Source organism: Pristis pectinata, chromosome 1 (genome assembly GCF_009764475.1).
Source record: "Pristis pectinata isolate sPriPec2 chromosome 1, sPriPec2.1.pri, whole genome shotgun sequence".
In the NCBI taxonomy this organism is placed as follows: Eukaryota; Metazoa; Chordata; class Chondrichthyes; order Rhinopristiformes; family Pristidae; genus Pristis; species Pristis pectinata.
In genome coordinates this window covers 1,546,360-1,557,313 of record NC_067405.1, presented here as the reverse complement: position 1 = coordinate 1,557,313, position 10,954 = coordinate 1,546,360, and positions in this window count along the sequence as shown.

Here is a 10,954-nt window from a genome sequence, read left to right as displayed (position 1 = left end):
GTACTGTAATGTTCTAAGTTCTCCTTTTCCACCCGCAAAAATTATTGGAGAGCCCTGCTTTCCCGAGTCTCCAATTCAAGCCTACAACACACTGCCTCTGATCAGCTACCTCCAATCCCCAATCACCCAGTTCGTTTGTGATTGAGTACAGGTGTTTCTCATCACACAATCACTCAATGCTGTCCTGTCATGGGATGGTGTAGAGGGAGCTTCACTCTGTGTCTGACTCTGGGAGTGTGTGATGGGACGGTGTAGAGGGAGCTTCACTCTGTGTCTGACCCTGGGAGTGTGTGATGGGATGGTGCAGAGGGAGCTTCACTCTGTGTCTGACCCTGGGAGTGTGTGATGGGATGGTGCAGAGGGAGCTTCACTCTGTGTCTGACCCTGGGAGTGTGTGATGGGACGGTGCAGAGGGAGCTTCACTCTGTGTCTGACCCCGGGAGTGTGTGATGGGATGGTATAGAGGGAGCTTCACTCTGTGTCTGACTCGTATTTTTTAAGAAAAGCTTTACTTACATCACTGTAACACTATATTCTGGATTCTGTTTTTTGTATTACATTGAGGTGTGGAATGATCTGTCTGGATGACATGCTAACGAAAGCTTTTCGCTGTATCTCAGCATATGTGACAATAATAAACCAATTATCAATTTATAATATTTACATTTTACAATTTTACCATTCTCAAATTAAAACATTACTATTTTTGTCCAGGACACACTCCAACCCCTGTGGTGCCCACTGGTCCCAGAAGGCCTCCAGTGGACAATGCGTGTTCCCTCTCCAGGGACACCGGGACACGGATGTAACCCCGGAAGAGGGGCAGGCAGTCAGCTCGGACAGAACCCTCGATGCCTGCTGCCTGGTCCTGTGAACGACCACCTCGGCCAGGCCCAGGAACAGACCGACCAGGAGGTTCCCCCGACTGAGCCACCCCCTCCGCACCGGCTGACCAAAGATCAGGAGCGTGGGGCTGAAGTGTGAGCAGAACTTGAGGAGCAGCCCCTTCAAATACTGAACCGGGGCTGCAACCCCTCACACTCCGCACGGACGTGGAACACAGATTCCTCCAGGCCGCAGAAGTGACAGGTGACCTGGGAGTCCGTGAACCAACTTAATGACCTGTTGCATGGCACCGCCCTGTGTCATACTCTTTCCAACCCCCCACCCCCCCCCCCCCCAGGTCCCCCATGTAAACGGGGAGGGACTCCACTGGGGTCCCCCTCACTGCCGGATGACAGACAGATCCCCACGGTGTGACCGGATGGCAGACACGGGTGAGGAAGTGGAGAGTGTGCAGGGGACCACCCCCCTGGAACAGGACAGAGAGAATCTCTGAAGACGGCTCCTGTTGTGTGGGACCGGCTCCCGAGGGGGGTTTCGAGGTCAGGGTCTGAAGACCAATCCCGGCCAAGCAGGGGTCAGCCCAGCTGGGATCACCCGTCACTCCTGATCCCTCTCGACTCCACTGTGACGGGACAGCCGGAGGTGTGGACCATGAGCCCCAGTGATGAACAGCTCCCTCCTCCACCATCTCCTCTGTCCCTTGGTCTGGCCATCCTGGCAGACAGAGCCCCTCCCTCCGCCGATGGGGAGCATCCTGACTGGAGGTGACCATGTCCCAGACTCTGACAAGGTCCCAGTAACGGACAGACAACTCGCACAGAGCAGCACGGCTGATGCTCACCGCTGGGAGCTGTGTGTCCTCCTGGAGGCCGTATCCCCGGTGGGGAAAATACATCACCGACGCACGGTATCTGGGAGGATGGTCACCGTACAGGGATCTGTGCAGGGCCCGAAGGTGGAGAGTTACCACCTGGGTTCGGACACACCAGCGACTGACCGCCCTCAGTCGGGAGACAGAACGACAGCAGCGACCCCCAGTGCTGCCCGTTGCCCCAGGAGAAATCCACCAGCTTCTTCTGGGTGTTGGCAGGAAAGGCAGGAAGTGGGGCCAAAGCGACCAACCGGTACCACAGCATGGCGTATGACCAGCACTCGGCCCCCGTGAGAAAGCACTGGGAGCACTGACCAGCCAGAAGCAGGTCCTGAGGCAGTGAGAGAGAGAGAGAGAGTCTCTTCCATACCCTGCCACTGACCACAGACACAACCTGTAATATTCATACTGGTTTCTGAGGGGTCAGGCAGTTCCTGGGCAGCACTGACTTCCGGGAGAGGGCCTGACCTTTACCAGTTCTACCTCATCCTTGCTCAAAGCACCTGACCCAGTAACTGAAGGAGAGACAGCGCCCAGGGAACCTGTGTGGGCTTCCCGATCCCCAATAGCCTCTCTTGGTCCATCCACATAAGTGCCACGGCCAAGAAAACTCACCAGCACTTCTACTTCCTCAGGAGAACATGCCAAATCCCTCAAGAAATTTGGCATGTCCCCTATGACCTTCACCAATGTTTATCGATGCACCATAGAAAGCATCCTATCTGGATGCATCACGGCTTGGTACGGCAACTGCTCTGCCCAGGACTGCAAGAAACTGCAGAGAGTTGTGGACACAGCCCAGCGTGTCAGGGAAACCAGCCTCCCCTCCATGGACTCTGTCTACACTTCTCATTGCCTCGGTAAAGCAGCCGGCATAGTCAAAGACCCCACCCACCCTGGACATTCTCTCTTCTCCCCCCTCGCATCAGGCAGAAGACACAAAAGCCTGAAAGCACATACCTCCAGGCTCAAGGACAACTTCTATCCCGCTGTTATAAGACTATTGAATGGTCCCCTAGTACGATAAGATGGACTCTTGACCTCACAATCTACCTCGTTATGACCTTGCACCTTATTTTCTGCCTGCACTGCACTTTCTCTGTAGCTGTAACATTTTATTCTGCATTCTGTTATTGTTTTCCCTTGTACTACCTCAATACACTGTGTAATGAATTGATCTGTATGGATGGCATGCAAGACAAGTTTTTAACTGTACCTCAATACATGTGACAATAATAAACCAATTACCAATTTATCACAGGGATCTTTCCCTCTGCCCATCAGGAGGAGATGGTTTTATTTGGGAATCCCTGATCCTCACATCACATGGGACACAGAGACACTGTATGTGGACATGAAGGTGTTAATGGTGGGAACAGGCTGGGGAACTCACATCAGGAAACTGTCTCTCACTATTGGATGGGCTGACACGTGGCTGAACTCCTCCTCGGGAGGGTCCTCCTCACATTCTTCCTGGAAGGCAGACACGGTAGTGTAGTGGTTAGTGTAACACTTTACAGAGCCAGCAACCAGGGTTTAATTCCGGCCGCTGTCTGTAAGGAGTTTGTACGTTCTCCCTGTGTCTGCGTGGGTTTCCTCTGGGTGCTCCGGTTTCCTCCCACATTCCAAAGATGTACAGGTTAGGAAGTTGCAGGCATGCTGTGTTGGCACCAGAAGCTTGGCGACACTTGCAGGCTGCCGCCAGAACACTCTACACAAAAGATGCATTTCACTGTGTGTTTCAATGTACATGTGACTAATAAAGAAATCTTATTTTATAAAAGAGGCTGACAAGATTCCACCACTGAGATCCCCACCTCCAATCCCACTCTCCTTCTATCCTGGGTGGCCCCTGGGATCAGAACCCGGATGGTCTCAGTCTCAGCCTGGGCTGCTCCTCACCATCCAGGAGACATACCTGAAGGTTCCTTACACTGTTCCTCCAAACTTCCGTACAAGCCAATGGTGATGTGCAATAAACCAGATTTGATTAGGGAGTTTAAGGTGCAGGAACCCTTGGGAGGCAGTGATCATAATACAACAGAATTCACCCTGCGGTTTGGGAGGGAGAAGCTAAAGTCAGATGTATCAGTGCTACAGTTGAATGAAGGTTACCACAGAAGCAGGAGACAGGAGCTGGTCGTGTTAGCCATTGTCACCCTGGGAAAAAGTCTCTGACTGTCCACTCGATCTATGCCTCTTATCATCTTGTACACCTCTATCAGGTCACCTCTCATCCTCCTTCTCTCCAAAGAGAAAAGCCCGAGCTCACTCAACCTATCCTCACAAGACATGATCTCCAATCCAGGCAACATCCTGGTAAATCTCCTCTGCACCCTCTCTAAAGCTTCCACATCCTTCCTATAATGGAAGTGACCAGAACTGAACTGGTGCTTGGGAAACTGAAAGGTCTGAAGGTAGATAAGTTACCTGAACCAGATGGACTACACCCCAGGGTTCTGAACAAGGCAGCTGAAGAGATTGTGGAGGCACTAGTAGTGATCTTTCAAGAATCACTAGATTCAGGAATGGTTCCAGGTGACTGGAAAATCACAAATGTCACTCCACTCTTTAAGACGGGAGGGAGGCAAAAGACGGGAGATTATAGGCCAGTTAGCCTGACTTCAGTGGTTGGTAAGATGTTAGGGTCCATTATTAAGGATGAGATTTCGGGATACTTGGAAGCACATGATAAAATAGGCCGGTCAGCATGGTTTCCTTAAGGCGAAATCTTGCCTGACAAATCTTTGGAATTCTTTGAGGAAGTAACAGGCAGGATAGACAAAGGAGAGTCAGTGGATGTTGTTTACTTGGATATTCAGAAGGTCTTTGACAAGGTGCCACACGAGGCTGCTAAACAAGATGGGAGTCCATGGTATTACAGGAAAGGTACCAGCACGGATAGAAGATTGGCTGCCTGGCAGAAGGCAAAGAGTGGGAATAAAGGGGGCCTTTTCTGGTTGGCTGCTGGTGACCAGTGGTGTTCCCCAGGGGTCAGTGTTGGGTCTGGTATTTTCACATTATATGTTAATGATCTGGATGATGGAATTGATGGCTTTGTGGCCAAGTTTGTGGATGATTCAAAGATAGGTGGAGGGACAGGTAGTGTTGAGGAAGCAGGGAGTCTGCAGAAGGACTTGGACAGTTTGGGACAATGAGCAAAGAAGTGGCAGATGGAACACAGCGTAGGGAAGTGTACGGTCGTGCACTTTGGTAGAAGGAATAAAGGCGCAGACTATTTTCTAAACAGGGAGCAAATTCAGAAATTGGAGGTGCAAAGGGACGTGGGATCCTAGTGCAGGATTCCCTAAAAGTTAACTTGCAGGTTGAGTCGGTAGTAAGGAAGGCAAATGCAATGTTAGCTTTCATTTCAAGAGGACTAGAATATAAAAGCAAGGACGTAATGCCGAGGATTTATAAGGCATTGGTCAGACTGCATCTGGAGTACTGTGAGCAGATTTGGGCCCCATATCTAAGGAAGGATGTGCTGGCGTTGGAGAGGGTCCAGAGGACGTTTACAAGAATGATCCCAGGGGTGAAAGGGTTAACATGAGGAGTGTTTGATGGCTCTGGGCCTGTACTCACTGGAGTTCAGAAGGATGAAGGGGGATCTCATTGAAACCTACTGAATATTGAAAGGCCTGGACAGAGTGGATGTAGAGAGGATGTTTCCAGTAGTGGGAGAGTCTAGAATCCGAGGGCACCGCCTCAGAATAGAAGGACGTTCCTTTAGAACAGAGATGAGGAGGAATTTCTTTAGCAGGGTGGTGAATCTGTGGAATTCATTGCCACAGACGGCTGTGGAGGCCAAGTCATTGGGTGTATTTAAAGTGGAGGTTGATAAGTTCTTAATTCGTTAGGGTGTCAAAGGCTGCGGGGAGAAGGCAAGAGAATGGGGTTGAGGGAAAAGTAAATCAGCCACGATCGAATGGTGGAGCAGACTCGATGGGCCGAATGGCCTATTCTGCTTCTAGATCTTATGGTGAGGCCGCATTTGGAATATTGTGTTCAGTTTTGGTCACCCTGCTGTAGGAAAGATGCCATTCAGCTGGGAAGAGTACAGAGGAAATTTAAGATACGATAAGATAAGATTTCTTTATTAATCACATGTACATCGAAACACACAGTGAGATGCATCTTTTGCGTAGAGTGTTCTGGGGGCAGCCCACAAGTGTCGCCACGCTTCCGGCGCCAACATAGCATGCCCGCAACTTCCTAACCCGTACGTCTTTGGAATGTGGGAGGAAACCGGAGCACCCGAACGAAACCCACACAGACATGGAGAGAATGTACAAACTCCTTACAGACAGTGGGGGGAATTGAACCCGGGTCGCTGGTGCTGTAATAGCGTCACGCTAACCGCTACACTACTGTGCTGTCCGACATTTATGAGGATGTTGCTGGAACTTGAGCAACTGAGTTATGGAGAGACGTTGAGCAGGTTGGGAATTTTTTAATTGGAGCGTAGGAGAATGAGGGGTGATCTTATGGAGTTTTATAAAATTATGTGGGGCTTAGCTAGGGTGAATGCACACAGTCTTTTTCCTGGGATTGGGAAATCAAGAACTACAGGGCACAGGTTTAAGGTGAGAGGGGAGAGATTTAGTAGGAACCTGAGGGGCAACTTTTTCACCCAGAGGGTGGTCAGTGTGTAGAACGAGCTGCCAGAGGAAGTGGGTGAGGCAGGTACATTAACAACATTTAAAAGACACTTGGACAGGTACATGGATAGGAAAGGTCTAGAGAGATATGGGCCAAACACGGGCAAATGGGATGAGCTGAGATGGGCATCGGTATGGACGAGTTGGGTTGAAGGGTCTGTTTCCATGCTGTATGACACTGTTACTCTGGCTCAATGCCTGTGCCCACTTCCAACCTGGAGCTCAGGGCAGGAGCAGGGGCACCACCCTGGGCTGCTGAGGTGAATTGCCTGGCCAGAGGTCTTCCGAACATGCCCCAGCACCTTGCAGGAGTGGCACTGCACTCCACCTGAGGTCCAGGACATGTGGTAGGCATCACCTGGAAGTGGATGCTCGATGGTCCTCTTCCTGTGCCAACCGCTGGTGGCGAACGGAGAGGATGTGTTGGAGGTTGTTCATCCAAGACCGAGCACTAAAGGAGCGATCTCCACTCCCTGGTGGGTTACATATCAATGATTAGGATGAAGGTGACAGAGTGCAAGGTATCAGTGGAGACACCAGAGACTGCAGATGCTGGGAATACAGAGCAACACACAATCTGCTGGAGGAACGGCAGGTTTTGAGCCGAAGTGTGATGCTGCTTGACTTGCTGAGTTCCTCCAGCAGAGTGTTTGTTGTAAGGTATCCAAGTTTGTCAGTGACACGAAGATAAATGGGAGGGCATGTTGTGGTGAGGTATTTGGACTCAGTAGCAGGATATAAACAGGTGAAGTGAGTGGGCGAAACCCTGGCAAACTGAGTTTCATGCTGGGAAGTGTGAGGTCATGCACTTCGGTAAGAGGAGGCAAAAGGTGGATTATTATTGAAGTGGAGAGAGATTACCGAAGAATTAAGGAGAGAGGGGGGTAGGTGTTGTGCATAAATCACAACTAGCAAGGTAAATGACATGTTGGCCTTTGTTGTGAGAGGGTTGGAGTTTAGAAGCAGTGAGGTACTGTTACAGTTGTATGTTTGGCGAGGCTACACCTCGAATATTGGGCATAATTCTGCTCCACATTTAAGAAAGGATATAAGACCATGAGACATAGGAGTAGAATTAGACCATTCGGCCCATCAAGTCCGGTCCACCATTCGATCATGACTGTTTTTTTTAACAATCCCATTCTCCCGCCTTCTCCCCGTAACCCTTGACCCCCTGACCCATCAAGAACCTGTCAATCTCTGCCTTAAATGCACCCAATGACTTGGTCTCCACAGCCCTCTGTACAATGAATTCCACAGCTTCACCACCTCTGGCTGATGAAGCTCCCCCTCGTATACTGGCATTGGAAGCAGTCCAGAGGAGATTCCATTACAAGCAGCTGAACAAGTTGGGTCTGTAGTCTTTAGATTCTTTGGATTTTTGAAGAACGAAGGGTGAGCTTCTTGAAACATATAAGATTCTAAGGGGGCGTGACAGGCTAGATGTTGAGATGCTTCCAAGACCGGGAAAGTCTTGAACCAGGAGACAAAGCTGGAAGATAAGAAGACAGTCATTAAAAACTAAATTTCTTCATAGAATCAAAGAAACATAAAGCACAGAAACAGACCATCTGACTCACCTCATCCAGGCTGATTGTGACGCCTATCCACCCCAATCCACACCCATCCACATCAATCCACGCCTATCCACATTAGTCCCATTTGCCTGCATTGGGCCTATATCTCTCTAAACCATTCCCATCCAAGTACCTGTCCAAATGTCTTTTAAACATTGTAAATATATCAACCTCCCCCACTTTCTCTGGCAGCTCGTTCCAGATATTCACCACCTTCTGTGTGAAAAACTTAACCCGCAGATCTCCTTCAAATTTCCCCCCTCTCACCTTAAACCTGTGCCCTCTAGTTCCAGACTTCCCTGCCCTGGGAAAATGACTATCTAACCTATGCCACTCATAATTTTATAACCTTCTATAAGGTCACCCTCAGCCTCCTACGTTTCAGTGAAAACAAACCCAGCCTGTCCGATTTCTCCTTGTAACTACAGCCCTCCATTCCAGGCCACATCCTGGGGAATCTCTTCTGTACTCTCTCTGTCGCTACCTGATCCTTCCTGTAATGTGGTGACCAGAACTGTACACAATACTCCAAATGTAGACTAACCAACATTTTGTACAGCTGCAGCTTGACATCTAAACTCCATGCCTCAGACCAAGAAGGCAAGTGGACCAAACAACTTCTTTACTACCCTATCCACCGATATCACCACTTTCAGGGAGCTATGGACTTGCACCCCAAAGTCCCTCTGTATATCAAGACTCTGCCATATACTCTCCATGTTCTACCAGAATTTGACTTCCCAAAGTGCATTACCTCACACTTGTCTGGAATAAACTCCATCTGCCACCACCCTGCCCTAATTTCCAGCTGGTCTATGTCCCTCTGTATCCATAGGCAACCTTCTTCATTACCTACAACTCCACCAATGTTTGTGTCATCTGCAAACTTACCAATTAGAACCCCTACATTCTCATCCAAGTCATTTATATTTAGTACAAACAACAAAGGTCCCAGCACCGATCCCTGCAGTGCACCGCTTGTTACAGATTTCGAGTCAGACAAACACCCCTCCACCACCCCCCTCTGCTTCCTATCACCAAGCCGTTTGAAACCAGTTTGCCAACGCTGGATCCAAAAGGATGGGATAAAGCTGGAAAGGGTGCAGAAGATCTATCTAACCCTTCCCTCCCACATAGCCCCCCATTTTTCTATCATTCATGTGACTATCTAAGATTTTTTTAAATGTCCCTAATGTATCTGCCCCCACAACCTCTGCCGGCAGTGCGTTCCACACACCCACCACTCTCTGTGTAAAAAACTTGCCCCTGACATCCCCATTATACCTTCCTCCAATCACCTTAAAATTATGTCCCTTCATGTTAGCCATTGTCACCCTGGGAAAAAGTCTCTGACTGTCCACTCGATCTACGCCTCTTATCATCTTGTACACCTCTATCAAGTCACCTCTCATCCTCCTTCTCTCCAAAGAGAAAAGCCATAGCTCGCTCGAACTATCCACATAAGACATGCTCTCCAATCCAGGCAGCATCCTGGTAAGTGTCCTCTGCACCCTCTCTAAGGCTTGCACATCCTTCCTATTAACCTTGTATTCTGCCTTCAAATTCGATCTTCCAATGTGTATCACTTCACACTTTTCCAGGTTCAACTCCATCTGCCACTTCTCAGCCCAGCTCTGCATCCTATTGATGTCCTGTTGTAATCTACAGCAACCTTCTACACTATCCACAACACCACCAACCTTCAGGTCATCTGCAAACTCACTAACCGACCCTTCCACATCCTCATCCAAGTCATTTATAAAAATCAAAAAGAGCAAGGGTTCCAGAACAGATCCCTGCAGAACACCACTGGTCACCGACCTCCAGGCAGAATATGCTCCACCTACAACCTCTATGAGCAAGCCAATTCTGAATCCACCCAGCCAAATTTCCCTGGATCATGTGTTTCCTGACTTTCTGAATGAGCCTTCCATGAGGAACCTTATCAAATGCATTACTAAAATCCATGTACACCACATCCACTGCTCTACCTTCATCAATGTGCTTTGTCACATCCTCAAAGAATTCAATCAGGCTCGTGAGGTACGACCTGCCCCTCACAAAGCCATGCTGACTGTCCCTAATCAGCCTATGCTTCTCCAAATGCCCATAAATCCTGTCTCTAGGAATCGTCTCCAGTAATTTGCCCACCACTGAAGTCAGACTCACTGATTTGTAATTACCAGCGTTGTCCCTACTCCGTTTCTTAAACAAAGAAACGTTTGCCACCCTCCAATCATCTGGGACTCTTCCTGTGGCCAGTGAGGACTCAAAGATCGTCGCCAAAGGCACAGCAATCTCTTCCCTCGCTTCCTGTAATAACCTTGGATATATCCATCCGGCCCCGGAGACTTATCTATCCTAATGTTTTCAAAGTTCCAGCACATCCTCTTTCCTCACGTCGACATGCCCTAGCGTATCAGCCTGTCGTACACCATCCTCACAAATGTTAAAGTCTCTCTCTCTCTGGTGAATACTGAAGCAGAGTATTCATTAAGGACCTCCCCTACCTCTTCCGACTCCAGGCACATGTTTCCTCTTTTATCCCTGATCGGTCCTGCTCTCACTCTACTCATCCTCCTATTCTTCACATACATGTAGAATGCCTTGGTGTTTTCCTTGATCCTACTCGCCAAGGCCTTCTCATGCCCATTCTAGCTCTCCTAAGTCCATTCTTAAGCTCCCTCCTACTACCTTGTAACTCTCCAAAGTCCCGTCTGATCCATGCTTTCTAAATCTTAGGTAAGGCTTTTTACTTCCTCATGACTAGATATTCTACATCTCTTGTCAACTACAGTTCCTTCACTCTACCATCCTTACCCTGCCTCAATGGGACAAACCTATCCAGAACCCCATGCAAGTACTCCCTAAACGACCTCCACATTTTCGCTGTGCACTTCCCCAAAAACATCTGCTCCCAATTTACACTCCCAAGTTCCTGCCTAATCGCATCATAATTCCCCCTCCCCCAATTAAATACTTTCTGATATTGTCTGCTC